This window comes from Ictalurus punctatus, unplaced genomic scaffold (genome assembly GCF_001660625.3).
Source record: "Ictalurus punctatus breed USDA103 unplaced genomic scaffold, Coco_2.0 tig00163665, whole genome shotgun sequence".
In the NCBI taxonomy this organism is placed as follows: Eukaryota; Metazoa; Chordata; class Actinopteri; order Siluriformes; family Ictaluridae; genus Ictalurus; species Ictalurus punctatus.
In genome coordinates this window covers 1-7,500 of record NW_026521164.1, presented here as the reverse complement: position 1 = coordinate 7,500, position 7,500 = coordinate 1, and the positions used below count along the sequence as shown (strand labels likewise).

The 7,500-nt window shown below is 39.1% G+C and overlaps 1 pseudogene; it reads right to left on the bottom strand.

The window, feature by feature from the left end:
- The window catches only part of LOC128632586 (serine/threonine-protein phosphatase 6 catalytic subunit-like), a 27,706-nt pseudogene extending 21,137 nt beyond the window's left edge, over window positions 1–6,569 (bottom strand).
- Between the last annotated feature and the right edge of the window lie 931 nt (window positions 6,570–7,500).

Below are 7,500 nucleotides of genomic sequence, written 5' to 3'. Positions count from 1 at the left end.
TGCACTAGTTGTACTCCACCGTCATTTGTATGAATTTTAGAAAGGTAATATCATCTCAAATAGAACGTGTTTTTTTACTAACCGGAATATAAGCCGCTTCCTAGTCAACGGCGCATGACGTCATACGTACATAATACGACACCGCTAGCTTTAGCCTAATACCCAGAGTCACTGACAATAACTTTCTTCATTCTTTATTCCCAATATGACCTCAGTCCCCATCAGGCGGGGGCAAAATCGTCATGTAACTGAGGAAGAAAGTGTGCGACCTCCAAGTCCTCTAAGGCAAGTGAGCATTTTATATAAACACCGTGGAGAAGATCAAACTTTATAAAGCTGAATTTGTGTAGCACGAAAGCATGACAGTGATGCTGTCGCGAGTTGCTTAAAAGGATCAGTTTAATTGGTTTAGCTGGAAAATTAGCAGAATGAATTCAGAAGTCTACAGAGAAATGCATCCAATATAAGAGGAAACTCATCATGCAGCAAGACAATGCCCAAAAAGCACTGGCAACTAGAACTGCAACAACTAATCGATCATAAAAATCGTTGTCAAGGAATCTTCTCAATTAGTTGGTCTGCACAGGGCACGTTTACTCATTGCGTTACTTCTGTTCCGAAAACGCATGAGAGTGAATACTAAAGTTGTGTTCCAAATGACGTACTATACACTTAGACTATTTACTCTACCATCTAGTGTGTGAATTTTAGGAATGTAGTCTTGTCTCAAATGGAACACAAGTGGTTTTTACTAACTGGAAGTATGTAATGCACGTAATTTCATTAGCAGATACCCAATCAAAAAAATACATTTCTACAGCTTACTGTTTATGTCAGCATTAACTTTTATTTCTGGCGTGACCTCATTCACCACCAGACACAGTCATGAGCAAAAAAGCAAAGGCCATTAAATACAGCCACAGGTTAACACCTAATTATGACAAATGGGCAATCAGAAGTTTCTGAAAGTCATTACATAAATCTTCCAGACTGTTTAATTAGACAGTCATCTCTGTGTACATTTGACCCACTAAGAATTGTGATAGTGATTATAGCTGAAACTCTCTGAAACACCCATGTTGAATCTTGTTTGTGGACTTTAGCTCCACCTTCATCACTGTTGTTCCTGAGCTACTCCTCAGCAAACTCATCCAGCTGAACATACCCTCCAACACCTGTCAGTGAATCACTAATTTTCTGACAGGAAGGATGCAGTATGTGAAATTGTGCCCCACCTCTCAGACTGTGTTCACCACTCCTGCACTCCCTTTATACCAATGACTGCATCACAACAGAAAGCTCCATCAAAATCATTAAGTTCATGGATGACAACTGTAGTGGGTCTCCTCTCCAACGATGATGAGACTATCTACAGAAGTAAAGCAGACAGTCTTATTGCATGGTGTGCCCATCACAACCTAGAGCTTAATATTGCCAGGATGGTTGAAATGCTGGTTGAGTTTTGCAAACATCCATCTACCTGTCAATACTTGAAAATCGAAGGCTCAGCTGTATCCAAGGTTGAGTCTTTCAGATTCTTAGGGACCACCATCACCAACCAACTTAAATGGGACAACAACATAACCATCCTCCTCAAGAAAGCATGCCAAAGACTGGTCTTTCTTCAACAACTCAGGAAGCTCAATGTACATCAACTGGTCCTGATAAGATTTTATCCAGCCATCAAAGAACTTGTGCTCACTACCTCAATCACAGTCTGGTTCCCTTCTGCCTCTTCCAGCTGCAAGGCCAGAATGCAGCGAGTGGTCCACTCAGCAGAGATGAACATCAGATGTAAACTCACCAAAATCAAGGACCTATACACCATCAGGGCAAAGAGGAGGTAAGTGAAAACTGCTGCTGACACCAAACATCCAAGCAACCACCTCTTTGCAAGCTGCCATCACAAAGGCGCTATGGAGTACACGTCACATTCAAATTTCTTTCAGGACGCCATCCAGTTACTCAACCGCCCCAGTCTGTTCTGCCAGGCTTCTGGATTTCCTAAATTATTAAATTTGTTTTAATTTTATTATTAAAAAAAAAAAAAAAAAAAAAAAAAAAAAAGACAGACTAGTTGTCTTTTCCACATTGTTGCAAAGAATGCCACACAGGCTACAAATAAAATTTCCAGCTTCAATTATTTTTTACCAATAGCTAACAATAAATGTAAATAAATAGGTGCAATGAGTTCAATAACTGTGACAGTATCATGTTATACGATATAAGGACATAAAAGTTCTTAAAATGCACTCCTTTTGAAGAGTTAAACTCAGCTGAAATCGCTGATTAACTGAGTACAGCACTAAAAATCCTACCTTAATAATGGAAGGAGGATGTTATGTCTACAAAAGCATCTGGGGGTTTTAATCTCATGGTCAACTCCTACCGCAGTAGCATCCAAAAACAAGTCTGGATTGTCCTCTTTGGTCTGTTGATCTAACTCTAAACTAGTTGAGTGGGATGTCGCACAGTCCCACGTACACCTTTATATTAATTTGCTTGGGGTGTAAAAGTGTTATACGTCTATTATGAAAAAGAAAAAAAATCCTTTTCCTAGTGTATAATTAAAAACAAAATACTTAAATAAAATACATCTTCTGCTTCACTGTTCCTCACAACCACCCACAAATTACCCTGACTAGTTGAAATCTCCACTGTAGTGACTTATGAATGTATTAGTAAAGAGAACTTCATTATAGTGGTTGACCTGGGCCTCTGTAGATGGAAACTGAACAACTACATTTATTAAGTTGTGTGAGTTGGAAAAATATACCAAGTAAAATCCAAGCTCAGGAAATTAACAGGAAATTGTAGTAGTCACATGCATCCTGTATCTTCATAGCAAGGGGTCTGTTCTATGGTTAAACCATAGATGCTAACAGTGCATCGTTACTTCTATTTATAGACACAAAAGATTAAATAAACTAAGAGATGTTAAATTTTTCATGAAATGCACTGGATGTTTAGCATTTTCTGATACAGAGAATGCTAGTGTAAGTTACTTGCATTAGATTTTTGTAACATGGGCTGTCCTTGGGGGTTAATCTCACATCTGTGAGTGCTAATCAATACAGATTCAGAGAGAATTCAGGGCTGCATTCCAAACCACATAACATTTACTATCTATTATTCTTAAATAATCGTGGCACCAACGTTGCACAGTAGAGCTGCAACAACTAATCGATAAAATCAATAATAATCGATTATGAAAATCGCAGTCAACGAATCTCATTATCGATTAGTTGGTCTGCGCATGGCATGTTTACACATTACGTTATTTCTGCGCCGAAAACACGCTCCGGAGAATAAATACTAAAGTTGCGTCCCAAATTACATACTATACACTTACACTATGCATTATGCACTCGACAGTCTAGTGTATGACTTTTAGAACGGTAATATCATCTCAAATAGAACACTAGCGGTTTTTCTTACTAACCGGAAGTATAAGCTACTTCATAGGCAACGGCACATGTCATATGCATGCAATGCATGGCAATAGCTTCAGCCTAATACCCAGAGTCACCGATAATAACTTCTTCAGTTTACTGTTTGTCAGCGTTACCTTTTATTCCCGACATGACCTGAGTCACCATCAGGCAGAAGCGAAATCGTCAACCGACTGAGGAAGAAAGTCCTCTAAGGCAGGGGTGCATTTTATATTAAATACAGCAGAGAAGATTTATAAATTATAAAGCGGAGTTTGTGTAGCAGGGAAGCATGACAGTGATGCTGTCGCAAGTTGCTTAAAAAGGTTTAGTTTAATTTAAGTTTGTCTTTATATGCTGTATCAGTGTAACTTCTGTTGTTTATTATAACAGAAGTGATTCGTCAGTAACGAGGGCCACGTTTTGCTCCTCACACACGGTGTAGATGCACTGATACAGAGTGAGAGCACGAGAAAGGTCTTTAATATGTCTAAAGCACTATGATCAAAAGTAAACAAGTAAAACAACATGTGAAAAAGCAGTGAGTAACAGAAACCACAAGGTGCAGTGAAAGAGTTTTATTATTAATTTAGGACTGTAGTTTAATTCAGTGCTTTTTTGCATCTATGAAAAGTAATATGTGTGCACAAACAGCACTGAGTTAAACTACAGTACTAAATTAATAATATATATTCTTGTGTGTGTGTATTGGGTTCTTTTCAGTCTTATATAATTGGACAAACAGTTGTGTAAAGTTTTAGTCTGAAGTTTATATTTGTAACACTCAGTTTGTGGATTTTATTTTAAATAAACAAAACAACTGTACTGAAAGTTTGCCCCCCCCATCAGATTATTCGAAAAATAAAATCGGCCAACTAATCGATTATGAAAATAATCGTTCGGTGCAGCCCTAGTGTACAGAAAAACTATTTACATTAAGTTGGCATCCAAAATGTCCCTTACCGCCACGGCACACACAAATTTATACATGAATGTCGTTCGTAAAATCACCACCAGGTGCCGCAAAGGGATGTGCTGCTTATACAGATTTTGTTTTTTATTAAACACAATTAGAGCTGTAAGTCAATGGATGTGAATCAGCAGGGGCATATTTGTTTGCATTCATGTTCTATGATTTCTCCGGATCAGAGAGTGGGCGTGTGCATGTCTGTGCGAGAGAACGTTGACCGCACCGATGACAACTGCAGCAAACCGCAAAACATTAGAAACATTTAGAATGTTAGAAATGTTGTTAAAATTATGAGTGTTTTTTAAAAAAAAAACGCATCACCCAGGTTTTAAAATTATTCAGCTCCCAGCTATGGAAATCCTATGATTCCAGTGCTACTTAGCAGTATGCAGTAGCAAATGAAAAATCGCGACTGCAACCGCAGCAGCAGTAAAAGCCATTCTGCAGGCATAACTACTGTATCACAATAGTATGCAGTTTGGGACTCCTGTATTTACAACTCTGAAGACAAAATACATGGCCAAATGTTTGTGGACAGTCGGCATTCCAGTTCATCTAAAAGGTGTTCAGAGGGGTTGAGAGATCAGGGCTTTGTGCAGGCCACTAGAATTCCTCCACACCTATCTCGGCAAACCAGGTCTTCAAGGACCTCGCCTTGTGCACATGAGCACTGTCATTCTGCAACATGCTTGGGCTAGGCCCATTAGTTCCAGTGAAGATAAACCAATGCTACAGCAAAGACAACCTATACAGGTCTGAGCTTCCAACTTTGTGGCAACAGTTTGGAAAATGTTCACATAAGGGTGTGATGGTCATGTGTTCATAAACTTTCATCCCTATAGTAGCACAATTATCTGCTGTATTTCCTCAACCACTCAAACTCCAAAACAAGATAAATCAGTGTCAGCCAACTTTGTTCATGTCTAAAGTTAGGTTTGTTTGGCATTTTGGAGCTGGCATAAGATTGTACTGTGTAAAAGTCTTCGGCACCCTTTTAAATACAAAATAAATAAAAGAAAAATACAAATCAATACATTGACTACAAATGTATGCAAGACGTATACTTTATGACGTTATTACTTTACCTTACAGAAAAATGTTTGTCATTAAGACATCAAAAAATGTATGTCTCTTCAGACAAAAAAACCAACAACAGAATGAACAGAATAAACAGAAATGTGACTGTAAAGTCTCCAGAAGAAATTTGACAGCCAATATTCTTAAAGAATGTTATGAAGAATACCCTAGGCTGCTGATGCATTTTTGAAGGCTAAAGGTTTTCAACTTCAAGTGGTAAAATACCAAATATTTACTTTGCTTAGTATATTACTGTCCACTGCTCTTTATAGAACTTTTTTTTAATGTGAAACACTTAAATTATTTTTTGAATGCATCTTTGCTTTACAGCTTTTCTTTATATGTGCCCTAGATTTTGTACAGTACTGTATTGCAAATTTCCTGTCAGTTCCTCCACCCATCAACTCCTGAAACACCGCTGAGTGAGTATTACCATTACAGGATTGTCAGCGCAACTGAACATATTATACAGTTTCCTGGCTCAATATTAGGTTGAAATTTTTGCTGAAAATAAATTAATCAATCAATGAATAACAAACCTTTGTAGAACAAGCAATTCTTGAAAGAAAGTTTTAACAACTTACACTGGAGCTGAGGAATTTAGACTGTACAATGAGTGCTTTTGGTGTGAAAATGTCAGTGAGTGTCTCACTAGATATCTTAAAATATTAGTGTGGGGTGGGGGGGACCATTAGAGGGAAGAAAGACCAAAGATTTATGATCAAGAAGGAAAATTGTGCTGTGCGGAATCCAGGAGCAGGACTGGAAATCACAAATTTAGATCAACCTACGTGCCATCATTAAAGATAGAAAAAAACACACAGGTCTCTAAAGAAGTTAATATTGTTACCTCGTTGGTGACCTTGGCGCCAAAGAGCCAGCCAGCACCCCTCGGGCTGATAGCCCAAGTGTCAACATCCTCTGGATCAGACCAGACGAGGTCACAAAATGCCCCCTTGTGGGGGATCTCCTGGTTCCGCTCAATGGTGCGAATCTGGTCCAGAGTCTTGATGTCAGGCGAAAGGCCACCATGCACACAAAGGATCTGCTCATCTATCAGCTGGAAATTAAGTGAAGCACAATCAATACAACTCAGTGATCATTTATACAGTGAGTTGGAGAAATTTTTATATATACACACATTATATGTAACATTATATATATATATATATATATATATATATATATATATACACACACACACACACACACAACACACACACACACACCACACACACACAGAGTATCTCACAAAAGTGAGTACACCCCTCACATTTTTGTAAATATTTTATTATATCTTTTTCATGTGGCAACACTGAAGAAATGACACTGACAGTGTAAAGTAGTGAGTGTACAGCTGGCAACAAAAGTGAGTACACCCCTAAGTGAAAATGTCCAATTGGGCCCAATTAGCCATTTTCCCTCCCCGGTGTCATGTGACTTGTTAGTGTCTCAGGTGTGAATGGGGAGCAGGTGTGTTAAATTGGTGTCCCGCTCTCACACTCCTCATAATGGTCACTGGAAGTTCAACATGGCACCCATGGCAAAGACTCTCTGGGGATCTGAAAAAAGATTATTGTGCTCTACATAAAGATGGCCTAGGCTATAAGAAGATTGCCAAGACTCTGACATTGAGCTGCAGCACAGTGGCCAAGATCATACAGCGGTGAACAGGACAGGTTCCACTCAGAACAGGCCTCACCATGGTCGAAAGAAGTTGAGTGCACATGCTCAGCGTCACATCCAGAGGTTGTCTTTGGGAAACAGATGATGAGTGCTGCCAGCATTGCTGCAGAGGTTGAAGGGGTGGGGGTCAGCCTGTCAGTGCTCAGGACCATACGCCGCACACTGCACTCAATTGGTCTGCATGGCTGTCGTCCAGAAGGATTGCTCTTCTAAAGATGATGCACAAGAAAGCCCACAACACAGTTTGCTGAAGTCAAGCAGACTGAGGACATGGATTACTGGAACCATGTCCTGTGGTCTGATGAGACCAAACTAAACTTATTTGGTTCAGATGGT